Source organism: Giraffa tippelskirchi, chromosome X (assembly GCF_054371585.1).
Source record: "Giraffa tippelskirchi isolate mGirTip1 chromosome X, T2T-mGirTip1v1.2.pri, whole genome shotgun sequence".
Classification (NCBI taxonomy): Eukaryota; Metazoa; Chordata; class Mammalia; order Artiodactyla; family Giraffidae; genus Giraffa; species Giraffa tippelskirchi.
In genome coordinates, this window is record NC_137289.1 from 21534854 (window position 1) to 21549755 (window position 14902).

The window sequence follows — 14902 nt, forward strand, 5'->3', positions numbered from 1 at the left end:
AAATAGGTGATGCCATTGACGAAGTTGAGGGTGACCAAAAGTCTAAATAAAGTACCATGGCTTGGAGCGAGAAGGACCTGTATGGAAGGAATGGGAATACACTGACTTGCTGGTTTGAGTCAGAATATTTTCTAGGAGCCTGCAGATGCTCAAGTGGATGAAAATCACAAATGTAGTGGAAGGCCTACATTGTCTGAACCCACCCACCAGCTGCGAACTTCTGTGTCTTTGCAGGTTCACTCTAAAGCCCAGGGTCAATACCTTTGTCCTGACCTGACGCTGATGTTATCTCAGTTCTTGCAGGGGAGCGGGGCAAAGACCTGGCTTTGGGGTTGGTGTGTGCTAAGTCTCTTGAGTCATGTCAGACTCTGTGCGACGCTATGGACTGCAGCCTGCCAGGGAGGATAGCATTATTTCCTTCCTGTGCTTTAAGATGGAAAGCAAACTGCTGTACTTTACTTTATTTTGGGGGACTCCAAAATCACTGCAGATGGTGACTGCAGCCATGAAATTAAAAGACGCTTGCTCCTTGGAAGTAAAGCTATGAGCAACCTAGACAGCATATTAAAAAACAGAGACATTTCTTTGCCAACAAAGGTCCGTCGGGTCAAAGCAATGGTTTTTCTGGCAGGCATGCATGGATGTGAGAGTTGGAATATAAGGACAGGTGAGCATCAAAGCATTGATGCTTTTGAGCTGTGGTGTGGCAGGAGACTCTTGAGAGTCCCTTGGACTGCACAGAGATCCAACCAGTCCATCCTAAAGGAAATCTACCCCGAATATACATTGGAGGGACTGATGCTGAAGCTGAAACTCCTATATTTTGGTCGTCTGATACGAAGAACTGACTCACTTGACAAGACCTTGATAGCGGGAAAGACTGAAAGTGGGAAGAGAAGGGGATGACAGAGGATGAGATGGGTGGATGGCATCACTGACTCCACGGACATGAGTTGGAGCAAGCTCTGGGAGTTGGTGATGGAAAGGAAAGCCTGGCGTGCTGCAGTCCGTGGGGTTGCAAAGAGTTGGACACGACTGAGCTACTGAACTGCACTCTAGCTAAGGCCATTTATGAGATGGAAAATACTTGTTTTTTTCCAATTATATATGATGATAGTATGAGACAAAGTCACGTGTGCCATCTGATTGGAATTGATAGCCATGTAAGAGTGTATGATTACAAGTAGGGCATTGTCTGCATTCAGTCATGAGAAGTATCTGGGTCATCCTAGAGCTTCACCAAATGGCTTCTTCAACTCAACACACAAAGCCTAGAATATGAAGACTCCAGCAAATTTGGGAAGTGTGTGTGTTATTCCCTCAGTTGTGCCTGACTCTTTGGACCCCACGGACTCTTTAGAACCACCAGGCTCCTCTTGTCCATTGAATTCTCCAGGCCAGAATACTGGAGTGCATAGCCAGGACCTTTTCCAGGGAATCTTCCTGACCCGTGGATCAAACCTGGGTCTCTTGCATTGCAGGCGGATGCTTTACCATCTGAGTGAGACAAGATAATAAACATGTGGCCTGTTGCCTAGGTTTGGCAAGTCCTTAGGTATAGTCAATTTCTTTTGTGTCTTACGCATGGATGCCAGAGGTTTGCCACTTGATGCCTCCAAACAGTTTGATAGTTTGAAAAAATGCTGGAGATAAAAAAAAAAAAAAGAAGGGATCAAGTAAAAATTGAAATCTGGAAAACAGAAGATGAGTGATAAAGTTGGGTACCTTTGTCCAATGGAAACCAAAAAGAAAATGTAGAAATATAACCAGGTTTCTCTGAATTGAGTCAAATACAAGTCAGCCATATTTCCTGGTGTCTGTCTGTTTATGGTGTCTTTTTCAGGTTCAAAGGGCAGAGGCAGAAGAATGGTTGAAACAAGATGTCTCTCTTCTGGGACAGCACTGCCATCGTGCGGAAACAGTTTGATCAGGCCAAAGCTGTGAGCTGCTCTTCCTTGCGAGGCCTAGCAGTGGAGGCCGGTCAGATCAACTTAGGAACAACAGAACCTGAACTCAAGCCTGGCCCTCAACCTTTTCTGTGTGATCTGGCAGGATCGGTGGACAGTCAGGTTCTAGGCTTAGTGTCTGATCAGTGAGGGCCCAGGACCACGGAGCCCTCCAGCTGCTGCCAGGAAGTCCAGTCACAGGAAGGAGGTAAGCGGGGCCTCAGTTTCCTAACATTGTGGTGGGCCTTAGAGCCAAGCACTGAAAATGGGGGCACTTGTCTTGTGAATCTGCCCTTTGTAGGGCCTGGGCCCATTGTGACAGGAGTGACAGAGTGCAATGGACTGGCCTAATGCCAAGTACCTTAAATAGGTGATGCCATTGACGAAGTTGAGGGTGACCAAAAGTCTAAATAAAGTACCATGGCTTGGAGCAAGAAGGACCTGTATGGAAGGAATGGGAATACACTGACTTGCTGGTTTGAGTCAGAATATTTTCTAGGAGCCTGCAGATGCTCAAGTGGATGAAAATCACAAATGTAGTGGAAGGCCTACATTGTCTGAACCCACCCACCAGCTGCGAACTTCTGTGTCTTTGCAGGTTCACTCTAAAGCCCAGGGTCAATACCTTTGTCCTGACCTGACGCTGATGTTATCTCAGTTCTTGCAGGGGAGCGGGGCAAAGACCTGGCTTTGGGGTTGGTGTGTGCTAAGTCTCTTGAGTCATGTCAGACTCTGTGCGACGCTATGGACTGCAGCCTGCCAGGGAGGATAGCATTATTTCCTTCCTGTGCTTTAAGATGGAAAGCAAACTGCTGTACTTTACTTTATTTTGGGGGACTCCAAAATCACTGCAGATGGTGACTGCAGCCATGAAATTAAAAGACGCTTGCTCCATGGAAGTAAAGCTATGAGCAACCTAGACAGCATATTAAAAAACAGAGACATTTCTTTGCCAACAAAGGTCCGTCTGGTCAAAGCAATGGTTTTTCTGGCAGGCATGCATGGATGTGAGAGTTGGAATATAAGGACAGGTGAGCATCAAAGCATTGATGCTTTTGAGCTGTGGTGTGGCAGGAGACTCTTGAGAGTCCCTTGGACTGCACAGAGATCCAACCAGTCCATCCTAAAGGAAATCTACCCCGAATATACATTGGAGGGACTGATGCTGAAGCTGAAACTCCTATATTTTGGTCGTCTGATACGAAGAACTGACTCACTTGACAAGACCTTGATAGCGGGAAAGACTGAAAGTGGGAAGAGAAGGGGATGACAGAGGATGAGATGGGTGGATGGCATCACTGACTCCACGGACATGAGTTGGAGCAAGCTCTGGGAGTTGGTGATGGAAAGGAAAGCCTGGCGTGCTGCAGTCCGTGGGGTTGCAAAGAGTTGGACACGACTGAGCTACTGAACTGCACTCTAGCTAAGGCCATTTATGAGATGGAAAATACTTGTTTTTTTCCAATTATATATGATGATAGTATGAGACAAAGTCACGTGTGCCATCTGATTGGAATTGATAGCCATGTAAGAGTGTATGATTACAAGTAGGGCATTGTCTGCATTCAGTCATGAGAAGTATCTGGGTCATCCTAGAGCTTCACCAAATGGCTTCTTCAACTCAACACACAAAGCCTAGAATATGAAGACTCCAGCAAATTTGGGAAGTGTGTGTGTTATTCCCTCAGTTGTGCCTGACTCTTTGGACCCCACGGACTCTTTAGACCCACCAGGCTCCTCTTGTCCATTGAATTCTCCAGGCCAGAATACTGGAGTGCATAGCCAGGACCTTTTCCAGGGAATCTTCCTGACCCGTGGATCAAACCTGGGTCTCTTGCATTGCAGGCGGATGCTTTACCATCTGAGTGAGACAAGATAATAAACATGTGGCCTGTTGCCTAGGTTTGGCAAGTCCTTAGGTATAGTCAATTTCTTTTGTGTCTTACGCATGGATGCCAGAGGTTTGCCACTTGATGCCTCCAAACAGTTTGATAGTTTGAAAAAATGCTGGAGATAAAAAAAAAAAAAAGAAGGGATCAAGTAAAAATTGAAATCTGGAAAACAGAAGATGAGTGATAAAGTTGGGTACCTTTGTCCAATGGAAACCAAAAAGAAAATGTAGAAATATAACCAGGTTTCTCTGAATTGAGTCAAATACAAGTCAGCCATATTTCCTGGTGTCTGTCTGTTTATGGTGTCTTTTTCAGGTTCAAAGGGCAGAGGCAGAAGAATGGTTGAAACAAGATGTCTCTCTTCTGGGACAGCACTGCCATCGTGCGGAAACAGTTTGATCAGGCCAAAGCTGTGAGCTGCTCTTCCTTGCGAGGCCTAGCAGTGGAGGCCGGTCAGATCAACTTAGGAACAACAGAACCTGAACTCAAGCCTGGCCCTCAACCTTTTCTGTGTGATCTGGCAGGATCGGTGGACAGTCAGGTTCTAGGCTTAGTGTCTGATCAGTGAGGGCCCAGGACCACGGAGCCCTCCAGCTGCTGCCAGGAAGTCCAGTCACAGGAAGGAGGTAAGCGGGGCCTCAGTTTCCTAACATTGTGGTGGGCCTTAGAGCCAAGCACTGAAAATGGGGGCACTTGTCTTGTGAATCTGCCCTTTGTAGGGCCTGGGCCCATTGTGACAGGAGTGACAGAGTGCAATGGACTGGCCTAATGCCAAGTACCTTAAATAGGTGATGCCATTGACGAAGTTGAGGGTGACCAAAAGTCTAAATAAAGTACCATGGCTTGGAGCAAGAAGGACCTGTATGGAAGGAATGGGAATACACTGACTTGCTGGTTTGAGTCAGAATATTTTCTAGGAGCCTGCAGATGCTCAAGTGGATGAAAATCACAAATGTAGTGGAAGGCCTACATTGTCTGAACCCACCCACCAGCTGCGAACTTCTGTGTCTTTGCAGGTTCACTCTAAAGCCCAGGGTGAATACCTTTGTCCTGACCTGACGCTGATGTTATCTCAGTTCTTGCAGGGGAGCGGGGCAAAGACCTGGCTTTGGGGTTGGTGTGTGCTAAGTCTCTTGAGTCATGTCAGACTCTGTGCGACGCTATGGACTGCAGCCTGCCAGGGAGGATAGCATTATTTCCTTCCTGTGCTTTAAGATGGAAAGCAAACTGCTGTACTTTACTTTATTTGGGGGGACTCCAAAATCACTGCAGATGGTGACTGCAGCCATGAAATTAAAAGACGCTTGCTCCTTGGAAGTAAAGCTATGAGCAACCTAGACAGCATATTAAAAAACAGAGACATTTCTTTGCCAACAAAGGTCCGTCTGGTCAAAGCAATGGTTTTTCTGGCAGGCATGCATGGATGTGAGAGTTGGAATATAAGGACAGGTGAGCATCAAAGCATTGATGCTTTTGAGCTGTGGTGTGGCAGGAGACTCTTGAGAGTCCCTTGGACTGCACAGAGATCCAACCAGTCCATCCTAAAGGAAATCTACCCCGAATATACATTGGAGGGACTGATGCTGAAGCTGAAACTCCTATATTTTGGTCGTCTGATACGAAGAACTGACTCACTTGACAAGACCTTGATAGCGGGAAAGACTGAAAGTGGGAAGAGAAGGGGATGACAGAGGATGAGATGGGTGGATGGCATCACTGACTCCACGGACATGAGTTGGAGCAAGCTCTGGGAGTTGGTGATGGAAAGGAAAGCCTGGCGTGCTGCAGTCCGTGGGGTTGCAAAGAGTTGGACACGACTGAGCTACTGAACTGCACTCTAGCTAAGGCCATTTATGAGATGGAAAATACTTGTTTTTTTCCAATTATATATGATGATAGTATGAGACAAAGTCACGTGTGCCATCTGATTGGAATTGATAGCCATGTAAGAGTGTATGATTACAAGTAGGGCATTGTCTGCATTCAGTCATGAGAAGTATCTGGGTCATCCTAGAGCTTCACCAAATGGCTTCTTCAACTCAACACACAAAGCCTAGAATATGAAGACTCCAGCAAATTTGGGAAGTGTGTGTGTTATTCCCTCAGTTGTGCCTGACTCTTTGGACCCCACGGACTCTTTAGACCCACCAGGCTCCTCTTGTCCATTGAATTCTCCAGGCCAGAATACTGGAGTGCATAGCCAGGACCTTTTCCAGGGAATCTTCCTGACCCGTGGATCAAACCTGGGTCTCTTGCATTGCAGGCGGATGCTTTACCATCTGAGTGAGACAAGATAATAAACATGTGGCCTGTTGCCTAGGTTTGGCAAGTCCTTAGGTATAGTCAATTTCTTTTGTGTCTTACGCATGGATGCCAGAGGTTTGCCACTTGATGCCTCCAAACAGTTTGATAGTTTGAAAAAATGCTGGAGATAAAAAAAAAAAAAAGAAGGGATCAAGTAAAAATTGAAATCTGGAAAACAGAAGATGAGTGATAAAGTTGGGTACCTTTGTCCAATGGAAACCAAAAAGAAAATGTAGAAATATAACCAGGTTTCTCTGAATTGAGTCAAATACAAGTCAGCCATATTTCCTGGTGTCTGTCTGTTTATGGTGTCTTTTTCAGGTTCAAAGGGCAGAGGCAGAAGAATGGTTGAAACAAGATGTCTCTCTTCTGGGACAGCACTGCCATCGTGCGGAAACAGTTTGATCAGGCCAAAGCTGTGAGCTGCTCTTCCTTGCGAGGCCTAGCAGTGGAGGCCGGTCAGATCAACTTAGGAACAACAGAACCTGAACTCAAGCCTGGCCCTCAACCTTTTCTGTGTGATCTGGCAGGATCGGTGGACAGTCAGGTTCTAGGCTTAGTGTCTGATCAGTGAGGGCCCAGGACCACGGAGCCCTCCAGCTGCTGCCAGGAAGTCCAGTCACAGGAAGGAGGTAAGCGGGGCCTCAGTTTCCTAACATTGTGGTGGGCCTTAGAGCCAAGCACTGAAAATGGGGGCACTTGTCTTGTGAATCTGCCCTTTGTAGGGCCTGGGCCCATTGTGACAGGAGTGACAGAGTGCAATGGACTGGCCTAATGCCAAGTACCTTAAATAGGTGATGCCATTGACGAAGTTGAGGGTGACCAAAAGTCTAAATAAAGTACCATGGCTTGGAGCGAGAAGGACCTGTATGGAAGGAATGGGAATACACTGACTTGCTGGTTTGAGTCAGAATATTTTCTAGGAGCCTGCAGATGCTCAAGTGGATGAAAATCACAAATGTAGTGGAAGGCCTACATTGTCTGAACCCACCCACCAGCTGCGAACTTCTGTGTCTTTGCAGGTTCACTCTAAAGCCCAGGGTCAATACCTTTGTCCTGACCTGACGCTGATGTTATCTCAGTTCTTGCAGGGGAGCGGGGCAAAGACCTGGCTTTGGGGTTGGTGTGTGCTAAGTCTCTTGAGTCATGTCAGACTCTGTGCGACGCTATGGACTGCAGCCTGCCAGGGAGGATAGCATTATTTCCTTCCTGTGCTTTAAGATGGAAAGCAAACTGCTGTACTTTACTTTATTTTGGGGGACTCCAAAATCACTGCAGATGGTGACTGCAGCCATGAAATTAAAAGACGCTTGCTCCTTGGAAGTAAAGCTATGAGCAACCTAGACAGCATATTAAAAAACAGAGACATTTCTTTGCCAACAAAGGTCCGTCGGGTCAAAGCAATGGTTTTTCTGGCAGGCATGCATGGATGTGAGAGTTGGAATATAAGGACAGGTGAGCATCAAAGCATTGATGCTTTTGAGCTGTGGTGTGGCAGGAGACTCTTGAGAGTCCCTTGGACTGCACAGAGATCCAACCAGTCCATCCTAAAGGAAATCTACCCCGAATATACATTGGAGGGACTGATGCTGAAGCTGAAACTCCTATATTTTGGTCGTCTGATACGAAGAACTGACTCACTTGACAAGACCTTGATAGCGGGAAAGACTGAAAGTGGGAAGAGAAGGGGATGACAGAGGATGAGATGGGTGGATGGCATCACTGACTCCACGGACATGAGTTGGAGCAAGCTCTGGGAGTTGGTGATGGAAAGGAAAGCCTGGCGTGCTGCAGTCCGTGGGGTTGCAAAGAGTTGGACACGACTGAGCTACTGAACTGCACTCTAGCTAAGGCCATTTATGAGATGGAAAATACTTGTTTTTTTCCAATTATATATGATGATAGTATGAGACAAAGTCACGTGTGCCATCTGATTGGAATTGATAGCCATGTAAGAGTGTATGATTACAAGTAGGGCATTGTCTGCATTCAGTCATGAGAAGTATCTGGGTCATCCTAGAGCTTCACCAAATGGCTTCTTCAACTCAACACACAAAGCCTAGAATATGAAGACTCCAGCAAATTTGGGAAGTGTGTGTGTTATTCCCTCAGTTGTGCCTGACTCTTTGGACCCCACGGACTCTTTAGAACCACCAGGCTCCTCTTGTCCATTGAATTCTCCAGGCCAGAATACTGGAGTGCATAGCCAGGACCTTTTCCAGGGAATCTTCCTGACCCGTGGATCAAACCTGGGTCTCTTGCATTGCAGGCGGATGCTTTACCATCTGAGTGAGACAAGATAATAAACATGTGGCCTGTTGCCTAGGTTTGGCAAGTCCTTAGGTATAGTCAATTTCTTTTGTGTCTTACGCATGGATGCCAGAGGTTTGCCACTTGATGCCTCCAAACAGTTTGATAGTTTGAAAAAATGCTGGAGATAAAAAAAAAAAAAAGAAGGGATCAAGTAAAAATTGAAATCTGGAAAACAGAAGATGAGTGATAAAGTTGGGTACCTTTGTCCAATGGAAACCAAAAAGAAAATGTAGAAATATAACCAGGTTTCTCTGAATTGAGTCAAATACAAGTCAGCCATATTTCCTGGTGTCTGTCTGTTTATGGTGTCTTTTTCAGGTTCAAAGGGCAGAGGCAGAAGAATGGTTGAAACAAGATGTCTCTCTTCTGGGACAGCACTGCCATCGTGCGGAAACAGTTTGATCAGGCCAAAGCTGTGAGCTGCTCTTCCTTGCGAGGCCTAGCAGTGGAGGCCGGTCAGATCAACTTAGGAACAACAGAACCTGAACTCAAGCCTGGCCCTCAACCTTTTCTGTGTGATCTGGCAGGATCGGTGGACAGTCAGGTTCTAGGCTTAGTGTCTGATCAGTGAGGGCCCAGGACCACGGAGCCCTCCAGCTGCTGCCAGGAAGTCCAGTCACAGGAAGGAGGTAAGCGGGGCCTCAGTTTCCTAACATTGTGGTGGGCCTTAGAGCCAAGCACTGAAAATGGGGGCACTTGTCTTGTGAATCTGCCCTTTGTAGGGCCTGGGCCCATTGTGACAGGAGTGACAGAGTGCAATGGACTGGCCTAATGCCAAGTACCTTAAATAGGTGATGCCATTGACGAAGTTGAGGGTGACCAAAAGTCTAAATAAAGTACCATGGCTTGGAGCAAGAAGGACCTGTATGGAAGGAATGGGAATACACTGACTTGCTGGTTTGAGTCAGAATATTTTCTAGGAGCCTGCAGATGCTCAAGTGGATGAAAATCACAAATGTAGTGGAAGGCCTACATTGTCTGAACCCACCCACCAGCTGCGAACTTCTGTGTCTTTGCAGGTTCACTCTAAAGCCCAGGGTCAATACCTTTGTCCTGACCTGACGCTGATGTTATCTCAGTTCTTGCAGGGGAGCGGGGCAAAGACCTGGCTTTGGGGTTGGTGTGTGCTAAGTCTCTTGAGTCATGTCAGACTCTGTGCGACGCTATGGACTGCAGCCTGCCAGGGAGGATAGCATTATTTCCTTCCTGTGCTTTAAGATGGAAAGCAAACTGCTGTACTTTACTTTATTTTGGGGGACTCCAAAATCACTGCAGATGGTGACTGCAGCCATGAAATTAAAAGACGCTTGCTCCTTGGAAGTAAAGCTATGAGCAACCTAGACAGCATATTAAAAAACAGAGACATTTCTTTGCCAACAAAGGTCCGTCTGGTCAAAGCAATGGTTTTTCTGGCAGGCATGCATGGATGTGAGAGTTGGAATATAAGGACAGGTGAGCATCAAAGCATTGATGCTTTTGAGCTGTGGTGTGGCAGGAGACTCTTGAGAGTCCCTTGGACTGCACAGAGATCCAACCAGTCCATCCTAAAGGAAATCTACCCCGAATATACATTGGAGGGACTGATGCTGAAGCTGAAACTCCTATATTTTGGTCGTCTGATACGAAGAACTGACTCACTTGACAAGACCTTGATAGCGGGAAAGACTGAAAGTGGGAAGAGAAGGGGATGACAGAGGATGAGATGGGTGGATGGCATCACTGACTCCACGGACATGAGTTGGAGCAAGCTCTGGGAGTTGGTGATGGAAAGGAAAGCCTGGCGTGCTGCAGTCCGTGGGGTTGCAAAGAGTTGGACACGACTGAGCTACTGAACTGCACTCTAGCTAAGGCCATTTATGAGATGGAAAATACTTGTTTTTTTCCAATTATATATGATGATAGTATGAGACAAAGTCACGTGTGCCATCTGATTGGAATTGATAGCCATGTAAGAGTGTATGATTACAAGTAGGGCATTGTCTGCATTCAGTCATGAGAAGTATCTGGGTCATCCTAGAGCTTCACCAAATGGCTTCTTCAACTCAACACACAAAGCCTAGAATATGAAGACTCCAGCAAATTTGGGAAGTGTGTGTGTTATTCCCTCAGTTGTGCCTGACTCTTTGGACCCCACGGACTCTTTAGACCCACCAGGCTCCTCTTGTCCATTGAATTCTCCAGGCCAGAATACTGGAGTGCATAGCCAGGACCTTTTCCAGGGAATCTTCCTGACCCGTGGATCAAACCTGGGTCTCTTGCATTGCAGGCGGATGCTTTACCATCTGAGTGAGACAAGATAATAAACATGTGGCCTGTTGCCTAGGTTTGGCAAGTCCTTAGGTATAGTCAATTTCTTTTGTGTCTTACGCATGGATGCCAGAGGTTTGCCACTTGATGCCTCCAAACAGTTTGATAGTTTGAAAAAATGCTGGAGATAAAAAAAAAAAAAAGAAGGGATCAAGTAAAAATTGAAATCTGGAAAACAGAAGATGAGTGATAAAGTTGGGTACCTTTGTCCAATGGAAACCAAAAAGAAAATGTAGAAATATAACCAGGTTTCTCTGAATTGAGTCAAATACAAGTCAGCCATATTTCCTGGTGTCTGTCTGTTTATGGTGTCTTTTTCAGGTTCAAAGGGCAGAGGCAGAAGAATGGTTGAAACAAGATGTCTCTCTTCTGGGACAGCACTGCCATCGTGCGGAAACAGTTTGATCAGGCCAAAGCTGTGAGCTGCTCTTCCTTGCGAGGCCTAGCAGTGGAGGCCGGTCAGATCAACTTAGGAACAACAGAACCTGAACTCAAGCCTGGCCCTCAACCTTTTCTGTGTGATCTGGCAGGATCGGTGGACAGTCAGGTTCTAGGCTTAGTGTCTGATCAGTGAGGGCCCAGGACCACGGAGCCCTCCAGCTGCTGCCAGGAAGTCCAGTCACAGGAAGGAGGTAAGCGGGGCCTCAGTTTCCTAACATTGTGGTGGGCCTTAGAGCCAAGCACTGAAAATGGGGGCACTTGTCTTGTGAATCTGCCCTTTGTAGGGCCTGGGCCCATTGTGACAGGAGTGACAGAGTGCAATGGACTGGCCTAATGCCAAGTACCTTAAATAGGTGATGCCATTGACGAAGTTGAGGGTGACCAAAAGTCTAAATAAAGTACCATGGCTTGGAGCAAGAAGGACCTGTATGGAAGGAATGGGAATACACTGACTTGCTGGTTTGAGTCAGAATATTTTCTAGGAGCCTGCAGATGCTCAAGTGGATGAAAATCACAAATGTAGTGGAAGGCCTACATTGTCTGAACCCACCCACCAGCTGCGAACTTCTGTGTCTTTGCAGGTTCACTCTAAAGCCCAGGGTCAATACCTTTGTCCTGACCTGACGCTGATGTTATCTCAGTTCTTGCAGGGGAGCGGGGCAAAGACCTGGCTTTGGGGTTGGTGTGTGCTAAGTCTCTTGAGTCATGTCAGACTCTGTGCGACGCTATGGACTGCAGCCTGCCAGGGAGGATAGCATTATTTCCTTCCTGTGCTTTAAGATGGAAAGCAAACTGCTGTACTTTACTTTATTTGGGGGGACTCCAAAATCACTGCAGATGGTGACTGCAGCCATGAAATTAAAAGACGCTTGCTCCTTGGAAGTAAAGCTATGAGCAACCTAGACAGCATATTAAAAAACAGAGACATTTCTTTGCCAACAAAGGTCCGTCTGGTCAAAGCAATGGTTTTTCTGGCAGGCATGCATGGATGTGAGAGTTGGAATATAAGGACAGGTGAGCATCAAAGCATTGATGCTTTTGAGCTGTGGTGTGGCAGGAGACTCTTGAGAGTCCCTTGGACTGCACAGAGATCCAACCAGTCCATCCTAAAGGAAATCTACCCCGAATATACATTGGAGGGACTGATGCTGAAGCTGAAACTCCTATATTTTGGTCGTCTGATACGAAGAACTGACTCACTTGACAAGACCTTGATAGCGGGAAAGACTGAAAGTGGGAAGAGAAGGGGATGACAGAGGATGAGATGGGTGGATGGCATCACTGACTCCACGGACATGAGTTGGAGCAAGCTCTGGGAGTTGGTGATGGAAAGGAAAGCCTGGCGTGCTGCAGTCCGTGGGGTTGCAAAGAGTTGGACACGACTGAGCTACTGAACTGCACTCTAGCTAAGGCCATTTATGAGATGGAAAATACTTGTTTTTTTCCAATTATATATGATGATAGTATGAGACAAAGTCACGTGTGCCATCTGATTGGAATTGATAGCCATGTAAGAGTGTATGATTACAAGTAGGGCATTGTCTGCATTCAGTCATGAGAAGTATCTGGGTCATCCTAGAGCTTCACCAAATGGCTTCTTCAACTCAACACACAAAGCCTAGAATATGAAGACTCCAGCAAATTTGGGAAGTGTGTGTGTTATTCCCTCAGTTGTGCCTGACTCTTTGGACCCCACGGACTCTTTAGACCCACCAGGCTCCTCTTGTCCATTGAATTCTCCAGGCCAGAATACTGGAGTGCATAGCCAGGACCTTTTCCAGGGAATCTTCCTGACCCGTGGATCAAACCTGGGTCTCTTGCATTGCAGGCGGATGCTTTACCATCTGAGTGAGACAAGATAATAAACATGTGGCCTGTTGCCTAGGTTTGGCAAGTCCTTAGGTATAGTCAATTTCTTTTGTGTCTTACGCATGGATGCCAGAGGTTTGCCACTTGATGCCTCCAAACAGTTTGATAGTTTGAAAAAATGCTGGAGATAAAAAAAAAAAAAAGAAGGGATCAAGTAAAAATTGAAATCTGGAAAACAGAAGATGAGTGATAAAGTTGGGTACCTTTGTCCAATGGAAACCAAAAAGAAAATGTAGAAATATAACCAGGTTTCTCTGAATTGAGTCAAATACAAGTCAGCCATATTTCCTGGTGTCTGTCTGTTTATGGTGTCTTTTTCAGGTTCAAAGGGCAGAGGCAGAAGAATGGTTGAAACAAGATGTCTCTCTTCTGGGACAGCACTGCCATCGTGCGGAAACAGTTTGATCAGGCCAAAGCTGTGAGCTGCTCTTCCTTGCGAGGCCTAGCAGTGGAGGCCGGTCAGATCAACTTAGGAACAACAGAACCTGAACTCAAGCCTGGCCCTCAACCTTTTCTGTGTGATCTGGCAGGATCGGTGGACAGTCAGGTTCTAGGCTTAGTGTCTGATCAGTGAGGGCCCAGGACCACGGAGCCCTCCAGCTGCTGCCAGGAAGTCCAGTCACAGGAAGGAGGTAAGCGGGGCCTCAGTTTCCTAACATTGTGGTGGGCCTTAGAGCCAAGCACTGAAAATGGGGGCACTTGTCTTGTGAATCTGCCCTTTGTAGGGCCTGGGCCCATTGTGACAGGAGTGACAGAGTGCAATGGACTGGCCTAATGCCAAGTACCTTAAATAGGTGATGCCATTGACGAAGTTGAGGGTGACCAAAAGTCTAAATAAAGTACCATGGCTTGGAGCGAGAAGGACCTGTATGGAAGGAATGGGAATACACTGACTTGCTGGTTTGAGTCAGAATATTTTCTAGGAGCCTGCAGATGCTCAAGTGGATGAAAATCACAAATGTAGTGGAAGGCCTACATTGTCTGAACCCACCCACCAGCTGCGAACTTCTGTGTCTTTGCAGGTTCACTCTAAAGCCCAGGGTCAATACCTTTGTCCTGACCTGACGCTGATGTTATCTCAGTTCTTGCAGGGGAGCGGGGCAAAGACCTGGCTTTGGGGTTGGTGTGTGCTAAGTCTCTTGAGTCATGTCAGACTCTGTGCGACGCTATGGACTGCAGCCTGCCAGGGAGGATAGCATTATTTCCTTCCTGTGCTTTAAGATGGAAAGCAAACTGCTGTACTTTACTTTATTTGGGGGGACTCCAAAATCACTGCAGATGGTGACTGCAGCCATGAAATTAAAAGACGCTTGCTCCTTGGAAGTAAAGCTATGAGCAACCTAGACAGCATATTAAAAAACAGAGACATTTCTTTGCCAACAAAGGTCCGTCGGGTCAAAGCAATGGTTTTTCTGGCAGGCATGCATGGATGTGAGAGTTGGAATATAAGGACAGGTGAGCATCAAAGCATTGATGCTTTTGAGCTGTGGTGTGGCAGGAGACTCTTGAGAGTCCCTTGGACTGCACAGAGATCCAACCAGTCCATCCTAAAGGAAATCTACCCCGAATATACATTGGAGGGACTGATGCTGAAGCTGAAACTCCTATATTTTGGTCGTCTGATACGAAGAACTGACTCACTTGACAAGACCTTGATAGCGGGAAAGACTGAAAGTGGGAAGAGAAGGGGATGACAGAGGATGAGATGGGTGGATGGCATCACTGACTCCACGGACATGAGTTGGAGCAAGCTCTGGGAGTTGGTGATGGAAAGGAAAGCCTGGCGTGCTGCAGTCCGTGGGGTTGCAAAGAGTTGGACACGACTGAGCT

General features: G+C 46.7%; 1 long non-coding RNA gene across 1 annotated transcript in view; it reads left to right on the top strand.

Moving 5' to 3' along the window:
- LOC145536975 (uncharacterized) overlaps positions 1 to 14902 on the top strand; it is a 411144-nt gene that overhangs the window by 370128 nt on the left and 26114 nt on the right. Inside the window, exons 162-167 of the long non-coding RNA XR_014076109.1 lie at positions 1844 to 2154; positions 4154 to 4464; positions 6464 to 6774; positions 8774 to 9084; positions 11084 to 11394; positions 13394 to 13704. This is a non-coding gene — a long non-coding RNA (uncharacterized LOC145536975). The remainder of the gene's footprint in view (positions 1 to 1843; positions 2155 to 4153; positions 4465 to 6463; positions 6775 to 8773; positions 9085 to 11083; positions 11395 to 13393; positions 13705 to 14902) is intronic.